Source organism: Antechinus flavipes, chromosome 2 (assembly GCF_016432865.1).
Source record: "Antechinus flavipes isolate AdamAnt ecotype Samford, QLD, Australia chromosome 2, AdamAnt_v2, whole genome shotgun sequence".
NCBI classification, from domain to species: Eukaryota; Metazoa; Chordata; class Mammalia; order Dasyuromorphia; family Dasyuridae; genus Antechinus; species Antechinus flavipes.
Genome location: NC_067399.1, coordinates 310799972 through 310817031, shown reverse-complemented (window position 1 = coordinate 310817031; position 17060 = coordinate 310799972). Strand labels below are relative to the sequence as shown.

At 32.2% G+C, this 17060-nt stretch overlaps 1 protein-coding gene across 1 annotated transcript in view; it reads right to left on the bottom strand.

The window, feature by feature from the left end:
- The window catches only part of CEP128 (centrosomal protein 128), a 547917-nt gene that overhangs the window by 255148 nt on the left and 275709 nt on the right, over nucleotides 1–17060 (bottom strand). The window lies entirely within an intron of this gene.

Below are 17060 nucleotides of genomic sequence, written 5' to 3'. Positions count from 1 at the left end.
TAATCATCAATACATGGTAAATAAATCATTCATAACTCTTATTCTAACAGCACTAACATAATTATCTTACTCAATTCTATTCTGCTTAATTCACTAACAATCACTAATATCCATCAAATCACAATGAACTAAATAGATGCTGATTAAATTAAGTAGGAATATCAAAATTATCATCACAAGAGGTTGGTTCTTACTTACTTGTCCCTCTTCATCAATTCCAGAACTTAAATTCTGTTTTTTATGATTTCTTTCTGTCATTTAAATTCCACTCTACCCATTATGATTAAGTCTCCAATGATAGTTTGTTTTGCTTATGGCTGTTACATCCCCAGCTCTATTGTTGTTGTTCAGTTATTCACTTGGGTCCAACTCTTTGTAACTACATAGATAATAATATGCCAGGTCCTTCCATTTGCCATTATCTACCCAAGTCTATTCCAACTCATGTTCTTACCTTCAATGCACTATCAATGTTATCCTCTACCATCCCCTTTTTCTTTTCCAACATCAGGGTCTTTTCCAGTAAGTCTTCGCATTATGTGGCCCAAGTATATAACCTTCAGCTTCAGTATTTGACCTTCCAGTGAACAGTATGAATTAATTTCTTTTAGTATTAACTAATTTCATCTCTTTTTCTCTCCAAGTGATTCTCAAAAGTCTTTTTCAAAAGCACCACAGTTCAGAAGTACTGATTCTGTGGCACTCAATTTTTTTAGAGTCCAACTCTCACAGATAAACATTGTTACTGTAAAAACCATAGCTTTGATAATACTGACTTTTGTTGGCAAGGTAATGTCTCTGTTTTTCAGGATGCTGTCCAGATTTGCCATAGCTTTCCTTCCAAGAAGAAAACGTCTTTTAATTTCATGACTACAGTCTCCATCTGCAGTGATCTTTGAGCCCAAGAATGTAACATCTAGCATTGCTTCCATTTCTTCTCCCTCTGTTTTCCAGAAAATGATGGGACTACTTACCAAAATTTTCAGTTTATATTTTTCCATTTCTCCTTTTCCTTTCCTTTTTCTTCTTGCCTCAGCTATTTGTAAAGCCTCATCCAACAGTCATTTTGTTCTCTTGTGCTGCTTTTTCTTTGGAATGTTTTTTGTTGTTGACTCCTGTACAGTATGGTGAACCCCTATTCATAGTTTTGCAGGCACTCTATCTACCAGATCTAATCCCTAAAATCTATTATTATTCATACCCTTATGAAGTTTTCCCTGTTTTCATCAATTTAAATCTGAATTTTGCAATAAGAAGCTCATGAGCTGAAATACAATCAGCTTCAAGTCTTGTTTTAACTGACTGCATAGAGCTTCTCCACCCCTGGCTGAAGACTAATCAATCCAGTTTCAGTATTGACCATCTGGTGATGTCCATGTGTATGGTTGCTTTTTCGGCTGTTGAAAAAGAGTATTTGTTATGACCAGCAAGTTTTCTTGACAAAATTCTATTAATTTCTGCCATGCTTCATTTTGTACTCCAAGGTAACATTTGCCTGCTATTTCAATTATTTTTTAATTTCCTGCTTCAGCATTCCAATCTCCTATGAGGAATGTGACATCATGGTAGGGGGTGGTTTAATACAAAATGTAGGTTTTCGTAAGTGACCAATTTTGAACTCTTTGACAGTAGTTGCTGGAATACAGATTGGTATTACTGTGATGGTAAATGGCTTGCCTTGGATTCACAAAAATATCATTCAGTCATTTTTGATATTATATCTTAGTATTGTCTTTCTCATCCTTTTAGTTTCTATGAGGACTATTTCATGTCTCTCATTCTAATATTTTCCCTTTTCCTTTTCCCTGTCCCTTTCTGTTTTCCTTTTGAGTTTATTTCAACACTAAACTTTTTGTAGGTGTATGTATATGTATACAAGTTCAACCCTCTTTTCATTTAAAATAAGAATAAGACCTATAAATGTCCATCCCACCATATTTTTTGTACTCTTCTGTGAATGAATCCCATTTAAGTAAAATAGTAAGGTCATACTAATTATTTCTCATTTAATACCTAAGGTATTATTCCTTTTCCCTCTCCTTCTCTTAAAATTAAGACAGAGGACAATCATACCAAAGAGAGACTTCATTAGCCTTCAATTAAGATGGCAATATAAAGAGTCTTAAAGAATAATGAATTTCCCACACAAATCCGAGAAAATTGATGCAAAATGATCTGTAAGAGATCTTTGTTAAAGAAAGCTGAAAAGAAACAAAATTAATTTTCTCAATTCTGCTGAGAGTTGTACAATAAGACAGAATAAAGCAAAGAAAACAGAACCTTGCCATAGAACCTAGAATACATTCATAGAAACAAACTCGATAAGATGAAGAGAGTTTTGACACTACAGCCAACACGACCTCTTACACTTAGACTTAAAGCCAACTAATATTCCAAACCAAAATGGTAATTGGGGACTTGAAGCCATAATACAGATCTAACATGTTAGAATGGATACTGGGGACAGAACCAATCCCCATAAGTAAAATAGCACAGTGATCTCCTTGGTCTATGCAGAGTGACAGAAAGAGACAGGGTCAATTCAGTATGGGCCTCTATGCCAGGATGTTCAGTAGCCAGATTTCAAGAATGATCTCCAAACCTCCCACTGGGGCACGTCAGTACCATAAAGGAAGAGTGAACCAGTTCCAAAGTGGGGGTCATAAAAGAAGATGATGGCAGAGAACATTTGTGCCTAGAACCCATAGAGGACTACCAGGAAACTAAGATATAAACTAGGAAATGAGACAGCATATTAGGTCTAATATTAGTTATTTCACACAGTTCAGCATCAGTAATAACGTCCAGACTACAAAGAGTGTGGAAACAAACAAGGTATACCCATATTTCAAGAGTGCTAGAGGGGACTAGTCCTAGAACAAAACCCCAATTTGACAACTAAATCTGAAATTAATTTCTAATACAATGAAGATATATTATGGGTTAAAAGGAATTCAAAAGGTAAATCCAGAAGGTGAGAGTAACCCAACAACAAGCAAAGCCTGAGAGGAAAAAAAAATGATTTGGTCACAAGAAAAACAAGAGTAGATATAAGAAATAAAGCAAGCAATTGAAAAATGAATATATTAATGAAATGAGAATTCAAAACAGAAACTTAAAGGAAAATCAATAGTTTAGAAAAAATGTTAGAAAACATAACCACAGTGGACATCCTAAAAAACAGAATGGAGCAAACTTTTACACTTAATAATTCCACAAAATAACAGAAAACACAAAAAGTGAATTACAAGACTGAAAAAACAAAAGAAAAGAAAAACAAGTAATTTGGAAAACACACTGATAAAAAATAAACCATAAGGTGAAAATCATAACCAAACAAAAAACTTGGACATTACTTTTCAAAAAACTATAAAAGCAAAGAGCCCAGATTAGAACAAGAGGGGCATGTGGGGGGAAAAAACCAAAAACATGACCACCTTTCAAAAGAAACCTCAAGCCTCAACCATTCAGGAATACAAGAGTCAAAACTCAAAAGCTTTCAGCACAAGTACCAAGAATCAATCAATATCACAAAAGCTTTAGCAGCAACTAAAATAATCAAAAGAAAATTCTGGACTGTTATATTCCACAGGGTAGAAAATAATGACTTACAATGATAATTTAACCTGCAAAACTGAGATGGGGGTGGGGAGGGAGGACAAAACTTTAATATAATAGGGGATGACTTCAAGAATTCCCGATTAAAACATCAAAATTGAGTAGAAATATTGTTATACAAATAGTGGAGTCAATCAGGAAATCTGGGTATTACTCTAACTGTAGTTAAAAACTCCACTGTACAGATCCAATCAATTCCCTATTTTTGCATAGCCTACAAATTAAAAATGGCTTTTATATTTAAAAATACATTTTATTGTATTTTTAAAATGTAAAAAACATCCTTAGCTTACAGTTGCACAAAAAACAGGTAACTTGCTAGATTTAGATTTTCAGCATTTCAGCACTAAGGATCTATGATTCTAAGAATAAGAATATAGCCACATTGATGACATTGTTTCAGCCACGTCAGGCAATTTCTAAAGTATATCACATATACTCTTATAGTGAAATTCCCAAAATTCTTGTGGGATTTTTCTGAAGCAGAGTTTGAAGTATCTGAATTCATTTCAAATACAAGAATAAAATTTAACAGAGAAGTAGGAAACTAAGCAATAGGGTAGAAATACAATTAAGTCCTCAGGTCTCAAAAAAGCTTTGACCTTGAACAATATAATTTCTCTCTGTATCAATTATGTTGTGCAAAACTCTTACCAACAGCAACTTATCTTATAGGCTACTATAAAAACACAAATTTTTCAAAGATTTTCCAAATGCTCTAAAAATCTTAGAATACGTACATGGCCCTTTGTTGGCCTTTTTTTTTTTTCTCAAAAGAACCTGCTTAATTATTTCTTCAACCTTATTTTCAAGTTTTTCATAACTATCCAAAACAATCAATTTGCCTTTATGTTACTGCTATTCTTCTTGTCATATCATAAAGAACATTTATGGTTATCATTTAGCAGTATCATATGGAGAAAACCACACCTCTATATTACAACTGCATGTGGCAATATTTTCCTGAAAATATCATAAAATGAATAGCAAATGGCTATGTTCTGTTCCAGTGGAACTATTATTGACATTGGAACTTTATACTTCTTTTTAATGACATTATCACTTAATGAGACCTAAAGCAATCTTGGAAAGCTCAACTGAAATTCAATTTTTCTGTATAGAATTTCTTTTTGATCATTAAACATGACAAGTTTCATAATTTCTAACCTTTAGAAGAAAAACAAACTCACTGTTTTAATGTGTTCACAAAGCAAGAATTAGAGATCTCCCATCCTTTACTCCTTTACATACATACAATTATACACATATATTCAGGAAAAAAAGAAAGGATAATTCCTAACTTAGAAGCAGATTTTAATATAAACATTAATTTATCAGTCAGCTCACTGAAATTTGGAACACTCTTTCCTCAAAAACATATATGTAAGAAGGTTCTCAAGTGAGCCTATAAAAATTAATTTGACCCATCAAATCCTTGAACTTAATTCAACTAACCAATGTAAAGCACCTATTAAATATACACTCTGCAAGGCTCTGATAAAACATAATTGAAACAATGCCTGTCCTCTGCGTGATGACAGCCACTAAAGGATTATCAGAGAGTGTAAAGATACTATATGTATACAAGTAAGTAAATGCAAGATAATCAGATCAAGGAAGGTGTATGAATTAGCTTAAACCTGAGCTGATGAAACCATGATGAAGGATCAGAATTGTGAAAGGCAAAAACGAAAAAGGAATGTATTTCTGGCACACAGTGTCTTATCCAAAAGCAGAAATCACTATATGAGGATCTGTTCTAGCCTTGCAAATAAATAACTGCTGACCTATCTCAAAGGTGTAATACATATATGAAACACTAAATAAAAAGCCCTGAATGATGGTTAACATGTCTACTATGCACACTTTCTAGGAGAGTTGAGTTAAAACAGAAAATCAGTAACAAACAAACCTTGGCACAGTTGTTCTTTGTGTGAGTTCATCTCCATATTTCTTAAGGAGAAAATTCTCAGAGTCCAATCCAGGTGACTAAAGTCAAAGGTCTCCTCCTATGAAAACAGAACCTAAGGAAGAACTGATGAGTGAGACTTTTCTTTCTTTTCTATTTCTCCATCCCTCTCCTTGTTAAACAATTATAACATTGAAAATTCTCAGAGCAAAGATCTAGAAGTGAAGGTTGCAGTACACTTTGACTCCCTACAGGGAAGATGAATGAATCAGGGGGGAGACAAATATATATTAATATATAGGAGGGCCAAAATATATATTAATATATAACTTGGCCAAATGGTGATGAGATGTGATCTTGAGGAAGTCCTTTAAGTCCCTGGCCTTCAATTTCCTATTAGTAAAAGGAGGAAAGGGAATAGATGGTATCTGAGGTGCCTTTCAGTTCAAGATTTATGACCCTATGCCTGAACTAGCATAATGTCTATGCAAATAGAAAAAAGAAATAGATGTAAGAGATTGTGGTAATCACTGCCTAAGAGTACCTAAGAAGTAAAGAAAAAAAGTAACTGGCAATTGATGTACAGTAGGAAAAAATTGGAAAGCTATCTTAAGTGACCCCAACTCCCGAACTCTATACAAACTTTAAAAATGCACAGCACCACCATCTCCAATTCTCCTTATGGTCATGGTTGGCTATTAAAAATATCATTCAGCAGAAACTATATGATAACAATTACAAAATACTTTTCACACAAATAAGGTTAAATCTAAACAAGAAGAATATCAAGTGCTCATGGGTAGGCTAAGCTAATATAATAAAAAATGGCAATTCTACCTAAATTAATCTATCTTATTAAGTGCCATACCAATCAAACAGACAAAAATTATTTTATAGAACTAGAAAAAAAATAAAATTCATATGGAAGACCAAAAAGGTCAAGAATTTCAAAGGAATTAATGAAAAAAATCAAATGAAGGTGGCCTAGTTGTACCAGATCTAAAACTATATTATTAAGCAGCAGTCATCAAAACCATTTGGTACTGGTTAAGAAATAGAGAAGTGAATCAGTAAAATAGATGAGGTATATAAGACACAATAGTCCATGATTATAGCACTCTAGTGTTTGATAAACCCAAATATTCCAGCTTCTGGGATAGAAACTCACTATTTGAAAAAAATTTGTTGCGAACACTGAAAAATAGTATGGTAGAAACTAGGCATTGACTAATATCTAACACCCTATACTGAGATAAGGTCAAAATAGGTTCATGATTTAGACAAAAAGAGTAACATAAAAGCAAATTCTCATCAATTGAGATGTGGAAAGATGGAACAGTAACTCTGGGGAAGAACTATCAATTTAGTCTTACTAAAACACAAAATGCATAAAGGACATCCTACCACTACCTGTGATATAATAATAATAAAAAATAATGGCTTACAATGATGCAAAACTGAGGGTCATATGGGGGGAGGAAGGGTGAAAAATAGACACAATACAATAGAAGATGACTAAAGAATTCCTAATTTAAAAATGAAAATTGAGCAAAAATATTGCTACTCAAACATTGGAATCTATAAAAAACCTAGAAAGGTAAATACTTTTAAGTAATTGTAAAGCACAAAATGAAAATGTATTACCTTTTAATAGAGATATTTTAACATATAGTGGACCCCAAGAAAAAAAAAACAGAATGGAGTATAGAAGTAAGTATAGAAACTTACTCAATAACTCCATAAAATAATAGGAAATATTAAATGAGAATTTTAAGATTGGAAAAAAAAATGAAAGAAAAACAATTAACTTGGAAAACATGTTGACGAGGAATAAGCCAAATCATAACCAAACAAAAAATATGGAAATCACTTTTCAAGTGAGTGTCAGGTTTATTCCCTTTAGTAGAATACAACTCTTCCCTACCCCATTTACAGTTGTCTTCACAAAAACACTGGAGTGGTTTGCTGTTTCTTTCTCCAGCTTATTTTACAAATGCAGAAACTGAGGCGTACAGATTTGTCAAAACCTGCCAAAGGTAAAGTGTTTTAAGCTTTAAAAGTCAGGAAAACAGGATAAAGAATCTTCTGTGATTTCATTTAAGTTGAAGAAATACTGAATGAAATGGTTACTTATGATGGGCATTAGGTGACAGTAAAGGTCTGGGACAATCTGGGTAATGTTTGCAACAAACTGCTTACCATACCTTGAAAACCGCTCACTTCTGTGTTTTTGTTCTGTGTGTTCTGTCCCAGAAGGCCATAAGTCTATTCCTGCCTATCTGAGATGGTTGAAGCCTTACACCTTCATGTAGAAGATTTATGTACATAATCTCTTTCTAAAGTTACTAGGCTCAATTTTTTATTTGATTCTTAAATTGCCCAATTAGGTGACAGTAAATCCCCTGAGGTAAAGTACTATTTTTGCATCTTTTTCAGCATTTTGCAATAAATATTGGTTGAATTCAAACAATCTAGTCAGCAATTTTCAAAATACAAAATGAAATTTACAACAGAGGAAAAACTAATTACAAATTATGATATTAAGTCTGACCTACAGGAAATGTAGGCCTTACTTATATAATCTGTATCTATTAAATAAGGGTAATATTTGATTTCAGATCAAAAGGATTCTTCATTATTCATTAAACTTTTAAGTTTTTTTATCACTTAATTTATCTCAGACTCCATTTCTTCATCTCTATAATGGGAAAAATAGTAATGATAATGATGATGATAACAACAAAAATAATGATAATGATGATGATGAAGAGAAGGAGGAGGAGGAGAAGAGGAGAAGAAGGAAAAGGAGCAGGAGATGATGGCTGCTGAGTTTAGAGTGGCAGGTCTGAAATCAGAAGAGTTGAGTTCAAATTCTATCTCAGACACCTAATCTCTGTTTGACTAAGTTACCTCTTTTATAAAATAGTAATAATGAGAAGTTACTTAACGTCTGTCTGTCTCCATTTCCTCATCTATAAACTGGGACTAACAGTAGTCCTCAGATTGCTGTGAGGATTAAGTGAGAACACAATCATAAACACAAATTAGTTTAGCACAATGTTTGGCACAATATAAATGTTAACTATCACTAATAGATAATACTTATAGGAAACTTTATGAATTATTATTCCATTTTGCCTTCACAACAATTCTGGGAGGGAGGTACTAGGATTAACCTTATTTTACATATGAGAAAATGGAGGCAGACAGAGATAATTTATTTGCCCAGGGATCATATGGCTGTTTAAGGCCTATTTTGAATTCAGTACTTCCTGATTTCATGTACTACATATTTCAACTATTTCCTTCAGAGGACTGCTGAGAGTATCCAAAGTACAAAAAAGCATTTTTATTTTTAGTATAAAGCAGTCCATAAGTTAGTTATGATGATCATTAGCATTATTATGACAAATTAGCTGCCTAGGTCTAGGCCTTAGTTCCACATCTTTTCCACTTCCATAAAAGTAGTGTCTTTAAATTTAGGTTATAATATTAAGTGTCATGGATCAATTTCACAAATATTGGCAGTTGAATTAAAAAAGTTAAAAGGTTCCTGAAGTAAAAATCTATAGGCCTCTGCTAATTATGTTGACTTTTACAGAAGCATCAGGCTTGGCAATGACTTTTCTTTTTCTATACCATAAAAACATCTTATTGATGAATTGGATTTGTTTTAAATACAACAAAATGGTTGATGGCATTAAATACTAGGTAATGGGTATTCTAATTTAACATTTATCCCATAGTTATTCTCAAACCAATTGTCTTCAAATAAGACTTCTGAATTATCTAAGACTAAATTGTTTGTTTGTTTTTAATGACATGTTTTTCTCTATTAACCTACATCTCATAAAATTAGACTTAGAAGATCTTGTCAAATTGATTTTTTCTACTTAAGTACTGTGGTCCCTAAGAAAATGTTTAATAGAAAATAGTATTATTTTAAAAATATACTTGTATTTAGATTGCAGTATCAATCTGAAGCCCAAGATTCAAAACATGAAACTTAAAAAAATGTTTAATAAAAGGAAAATACATTGTACATGTTTTGTTCCTTAATTTTATTAAGTTGACAGAGTGAATGAGGACCAATATACCTCTAAGAGACACATATAGTAACCAGCTTCTAAGAAATCAGAAAAAAATTTGAACCCTAGAGTTCAGGCTGTAGAATTTTAAGGATTTTTAAAATTCTAATCTGATTTAGAAGTATGAAGGAAATTCAAATGTTGGCTTTTATTTTATGCTAGACTAATTTTATCAATGCTGTATTCCCTTCACATATTATATGTGTTCACAGAGTTATGTTCAGTAGGGTAACTAATGCTTTTATGTCTTAATAGGACCAAAACAGATCTTAAATTGCTCAAAATCTTTGGCTGAGTTTTAAAATATAATTAGACAATCCACTGTTATTCAAGGAATATAAAATTTTATTTATCATGTATCAGATTTAGGAATTCATTCGATTCCCTTTCTTATTTAAAAACTGAACTAACAGTATTAAGAATGTCAACTAAAAATTGAGAAGTAGAAAAAACAAATTTAATGTTTTCATTTGTTTCACTCACATTTCTTTATTTCAGTATATACTAATCCAAATACCTCAAAATCACTATCTTCTAACATACTTTTAAAATCATATTTGAAAAACTTCTCTGATATAGGAGCACAATAGCTTTAAATCTGCATAAGATTAATCTGATAAGATTACCAAAAATTTTGCTTGTTTTGGCTTTTGTGCTATTCTGAAATTCTCAAAGAAACATGCATTTTTCTTGGGAGACATCTTTGGAAGGGATTAATAAATCATTCTTGACTGAGCAAGTGAATGACTGCTTGAAGTTAGAGCTAAGTCTGAAAGAAATATAATTTATAAGACACTTTATATAAGGAAATAGCAATAGGATTTGCTTATGATTTTCTCTACAACATTACTTTCTAACTTATGAACCAAAGAACCTAAGACTGCTCTAAACTACAATAAAAAAGAGGAAAGTAAAAATAGACAATCAGACTTTCTTCTGGATTGGTCAGGCAGATTGATAAAGGTACAGGAGACAAATATTCAGATATTCTCCAAGAATAAAGATTGTGCAAGTAATTCAAATTTTTTTTGTTTGGTGTTGCTGGGAACCTGAAAGTGATACACAAGTTACAAGAGAGTGAGAGACATGCTATATTGTCAATCTGCTCCTCTTTATCTGTGCATATTTTAATAATCTTTTAAATCCTTAGTTCAAATTCCACCTTTTCCAGGAAACTTCAAATCATTCCAGCCTACAGTATTAACCATCACTTCAAGGGAACAAAAGGTTTGTTTATATAAAATGTATTGGTATAGGGCATCATTAAGTGAAAGATTCTTTATCATTGTCCTGAAAGAGATGCTTGTTCTTCTTATTATTATTCCTATTATGTTCCTATTATTATTTGTGATGATTTTGATTCCCTCATAGTCCACAAGATACAGTTCATACCAGATCAGCATTAATAACAAGGCTTTTAGGCAACAATGAATTGGTACTAAGAAGATGTAGGTTCTAACACAATCGTACAGAGAATTGTCTGCTTAGTGAGCTTGGGCACGTCATGCCACCTCCCTGGACCTCAATTCTCTCATCTGTAAAAGTTTATGGAGCAGGGAAGGACATAAGAGGGACTAAATTATCTCTAAGTTTCCTTCAATTATCTATAATTTGATAAACCTTAAGTGTAATGTTCTTCTCTTAAATATAAGGTTCTCTGAGAGCAGATTTCTAGGGGAACTGCTGGAGGCAGCCTTAGTTTCAGTTCAAAGTAATAATCACCTCAAATGCAGCCAGGGAGTTAAAGTCCAGATCTTTTATTTTCTCTGTCCAAGTTTTGTCCTTCCTTGGGCCTGGTTAGTTTTCTTAGAGGCCTATCTCTGTCCTTGGTTCCGAAAGCTCTTGCTGGTAGTCCTTTGTCTCTTCCAGCTTTTGCCTCTAGTTCCCCCTGAATCCAAAGCCTCCAGTCAGCATAAAGGTGGAATATGGAATGAATATGACTCCACCTCCAAGAGAGTGGGCTTTTGGGCTTGTGGGAGCTTCTCCTTATATATGATCTCTTAAAGATGCAAACTCTAATAAGTACTAAGTACATAAGCATTGTCTCTATTAATTCCAGTGACGTAGCACCTTGTTTCAAGTTCTGGTCCATAACATTAAGCACTTACTCTGAAAAGAATTAAATTTTTTTTTAACATTATAAGATACAGAAATTCAAGCCCCTTACTCCCTAAGTGCTCCAAAAAAGATCCTTCAATTGTTGATATTATTTTAAAAAATTTATGTTCATGAAATATTAATAGTAATTTTTCATAATCATGATAATAAATGATACAGATTTTACCTTTAAAATATTAATGATCTTTTAAAATTATGTTTTCAAAATCAGAATCTCATCAATTTATAGTATTATCAGTTTTCCAGTCTACAAAGTTAAAGAACCATGGGTCTACATCTGGAAGGGTACCAAGACCCAAAAAGCTTAAGTCATTTATCCAAGATCTTAAGGGAGGCGATGGCAAAGCTGGGTTTCAAACTCAAGAGTGCTCAATACAAATCCTACAGTTTTTCTACTGTTTCACAAAAAAATATGACTATATATAAAATCATGGGGTATGCTGCACAGAAAATCACTTATAATTTTAAGTTTCATTCCCCCCCCCTCCCATAGAGACCAACTGATTAATCCCCTGATAAAGTTTGCTGAGTGCCTAGTAAGCAATGTATATTCTATTGACTTTTTAATTGAATTTTATTCTTAAACAAAATTATAAAATTTCACAACAGATCATGGAATAATTAGAACTGACACTTCTGGAGTAATTTCTATGTCCTAAGGTGATTATGCCAATGGGGTATTTGAATATCTAACTATACAAATGATTCACTTTAAAGTGTTACTAAATTGCAAGCTAGAAACAAAATTTAACCCATTCTGGGACATTAAAATAAATCTCAATAACCTACCAAATATAATAATCACCCATTCTCTCTGGTGGAACAAAGTGAGTTAACTGAGAAGAAAACAGTTTCCTTGACAAAGAATAGAAATTATCTTGCTAATTTTTCTTCCCTTCTCTCTTTCAAGATTTGCTTTTCTATCGATTTGGCGGGTGACATTAAATGTAGAACTAAGTCTATATAAAACCAATGAATTTGCTTAGTAGATAGATAATATAATTACATTCAATCGACACTTTATTATCTGCTCTTTTTTTTCTCTAATCAAGGGAGAATAACAAGTTCAAAATATGTTAAATCCTGATGTATGTGACATGATGATGTGTGTGTGTGTGTGTGTGTGTGTGCATGTGTGTGTTTCAACATTAGAATATAACTGGAGAAACTCATAGAATCTTCCCCTTCTTGCCTGATTTTTTTTTTGTGTGTGTGTATGTGAAGACCATCTTTTACATTTTTTCTTACCTAGTCCTTAACAACTGAATGGGTGATGCCTCAGACAAACTGAGGCCTGAAAAAAATCTTAAGTTAAAAAGGCTAAGATCTTCTACTCCATGCTGGGTCATCACCAAGAGCTATATCTTATCATTGGACTTTGATGATTTGAAGGAAAGATTAGGGCTGATAACTTTGCACTGTTATGCCTCACTTAAATCTAAATTACTCGTAAATCAGTCTTCCTGATGTCATCAATCCTCTTTTGTACAATGAATGATGAACAACAAAAACAATAAGTGGACAGAATTATAGTACATGTAGAAATTAGTTCTCTTGGAAACGAGCAAAAGATAGACTATTTGAACAGCAAACTAAAAATGGAATTATAGTAGCAGCTATGCATCTCAAATATGTTATACTTGAAAACAGTGAAAACAACACAGAAGTTTTAATTTCATTTACTTACCTATGGATATAATTCTCTGTTGATCACTTAACTTGATCACAAATATACCACAAATACATCACAGCTCCCAGAATTAATTTTGCTCTAAAAATCCCAACACTAACATTTAGGTAGTAATCTTTGGGAACTGCCATTTAACAACATCATCATTCAATAATTTTCAAGCATAGTTTCTAAGAATAAACTTCAGATCTTTATTATCATAACTTAAAAGTTTTTGAATTTGGAGGATAAGAAAAGTAAAGATAACTCTTATTTTAGGACCTGCCACCAACTTAATGAGGGTGTTCTGAAGAATAGCTCTGTACTTATAAATTGTTTTAAAATACTACATGAATATAAACAGTCCACAAAGAATTAAAGTATGGTAGAATTGTGATTTAAGTAAAATATCAAAAATACAGTGGGCATATTTTCCTGCTTAGTTTATTAATTGGCTATCAATTTTCTGCTGTGACATCTTGGTAAGTTCAACGTTTGGTCTTTTAAAGAATCATATTAAATGATAATCTTTTAGCAGATTTTCTCACACTCTCATAAAATTCTGGCAACCAATTGACTTCAGGTAGAAACTTCCTAAGTATTCTATAATTTTAACCTCTCATCCAAACAATTCTGTCAAAACATCACAAAACAAGATTTCCACAGTTCTGTGTCTTCAGAAATGATATCTCCTAAAAATTTTTGGGATCCATCACGTTCTTGGCCAACAGAAAACATCCAACTCTCATATGTAAGTTCTTTGGTTTTAATCTATGTTATTAGAATGTTGAATTATACAGTTTTTTGCCAGTTCACATTTAGATTAATCCTGAAAAGAATCCTAAAGTCAAATTTCAACTTGACACAAAGCAATTATACTTTTTTTAGGTGGGCATTACACTCACAAATTAGTTCTAAGTTGTCAACATTACTAAGAAAATGTTAAAGACAGTAGCAAAACCTAGGTGGGAATAACAAAAAAATTTTATGCTAGTGTAAAGAAAGAAAATGTGGCAGCTAAGTAGAACAAGAAATAGATCTTCAGACTTAATGTCAAGAAAATCTGAGTTCAGCCTCTCATATCCAGCCTCAGATAATTACTAGATCTGTGACCCTGGGCAAGTCACTTAATTTGCCTCATTTTTCTCATCTGTACAATGAGCTGGAGAAGAAAATGGTAAACCACTTCAGTATCTTTGCCAAGAAAATTCCAAAAAGAGTCTGACAAAGAATTGGATATGATTGAAAAATGACTAAACATCAACAACAAAAGGAAGAAAAAGGCAATCAAAAAATCTTATTCATAAATGTACTACCATTCAGCATCTCTTCCAAGTATCAAGTAAAGAACACTGAAAAGGCTCAAGAGATATTTTGATTATTTATGTATATTATTATTTGTTTTATGTCTACCTATTTATAAAGAAAATTAAGACTTGGCTACAAGGAAAATCAGGTTAAATCTTGCAAAAGCAATGGGAACTTAGCCATTCATTGTTACATTTCCCTTTTTATTCCTCAGCAGCTACTCTCTTGTTCTGTTAGGCAGCAAAAAGTCAGAGAGTTCAGTTCTGTGAGTATTATTCGGGATTTGATTCTGGGGGAGTATACATGGGATCCAAATGTATTATTCTATGAAAAAATCAAGCTACTTTTAAGAATATATAGCTTATAATATTTTAAAGGAAATGGAGGTTTAAAAAAGTAATTTGCTAATACACATTTGTCCAATGTACCAATTTCTAAAATGAAGTCTATTTTAGTTAAAGCTTCTTCATGAAATTTTTTCCATAGTTCATGACTTCACATTGAAAATATCATCTATAAAGATTTTTTTTTTCCTTTCTCTAAAATCAAAGCAGTTCCTTCATTGGAGATGAAGAGAATACTACTTTAGGCTAAAAATGATGCCAAAGAAAGAATAGAAGTACTTTGTCTTAGGTATGATTTTTTTGTTTTTGTTTTTCATTTTTTTAATAGAAAGCATTCTAAACAGAGTTCTTATTTGAAAATTTAAGTCTTCAAATATTATTATGGTGCATGTGTATCTTTCTATATGCCTACAGAAGTGAGAAGGAGAGAAAGTCCTATAGGAATACAAACACTAGAAACATAAAAGCGAACAACTACAGGTAGCCCCTAGCTATAAAGACAACATATAAAGATATCCAACTGGACATTGAAGAAATTGACTATGAAACAAAGATAAGAAAGTCTTTTTTTGAGACAAAAACACTAATAGATTAAAAAATAAAATTCTTGTTTTACTATTCCAAATTAAATTATACCTAAAGCAATATTGACTGGATAAAATAACTGCTAAATGTTCAAGTCATTGATTTTTAGAGATAATTATCTCAGAAACCAAGAGAAAAAGGCTTTAATTAAATTCATATTTGTATTTATTTCAGTGAAATAAACTTGTGAAAATATGTATTTTTAGGATTTTTCATTGAAAAGAATTTATATCTACAAAGTATTATCAGAATGACCTATTGATCAGTTCATGGAAATAATCTATTGCACAGAAATAGACTTTATCAGGACACTGCTAAAAATGGGGTTTTATCTCTATCAGCCTGAAAAACTATAGCCTTGTTCCTCTATAAAGATATGATTAGTTTTCATCTGGAGTAAAACATATACCTCTAGTGACCAAATTTCAAGACAGAAAATGGGACTACAAATAGCCCCAAAAAGAGAAAAATATTTTTTAATCAAAACAACAGAATAGCTTCTAGATAAAAATAGAATAAAAAGATTACAACTCTTACAGCTGGAAAAACAAAGTTATATGGAGAGAATATACAAACAGTCTATGTAATCTGAGGGTTCATAAAATTCCTTAACAACTAGAATTAAGATATCCCTTTAAGTCTGAAGGAGATACTACTCTCAAAGAGCAGGTATTAAGTATATGAAACCTATTGTCAAAACAGATCAGTGACTTAAGATGGAACACAGTAATGAATTAAACAAGGGTTCAGAAGATCCTATGTATGAAAAAAATTCTGTTAAGATTATTAAAAGAAAGGTATTGATTTGGGGAACACATCCTTTAGGGATGACCATATGGAGCTTCAGAGCAATGATATATAAGATGCCACTTGGTAACACTGTCAGAATCTGAACACTGACCTAAATAAGTTAAACAAGTGTTGCTTCTCACATGTTCTTAAACGTCTCCTTGCCAGACAACTAACATTCAGGCACTTTACAATTAAAAAAAAAGAAAAGTCAAAAAGAGTTAGTCCATTTCTCTCACATTTTAAAGTAATGACAATCAGAGATCACCAATATGTCTTCGCACAATTCAATTAAAATAAACTTGACCTACAGGCAAGCAAGATGTGCAGTAGAAGCTCCCAGCCAAAGTCCAGACTTTAGTAAAATGGGAAGATTTCTGACTGATAAGTCTTTATATCATTCACCTTCTGTCAATGCAAGATAAAGGGGCTGTTCCCCAATGACTACTTCCTCAATTATATCTCTTTAAGAATCTTTCATTTTCTTTAAGCTTCTACATGAAGTATTTCATAGTCCTTCCAATGTTAGTTGAGTTTCCCTCTCTCACATGAAATTATCTTGTATTTATAATGTATAAATATGTATTTACTAATATGTGGACATTCATATTTCCTTGACAAAATTCAACTTT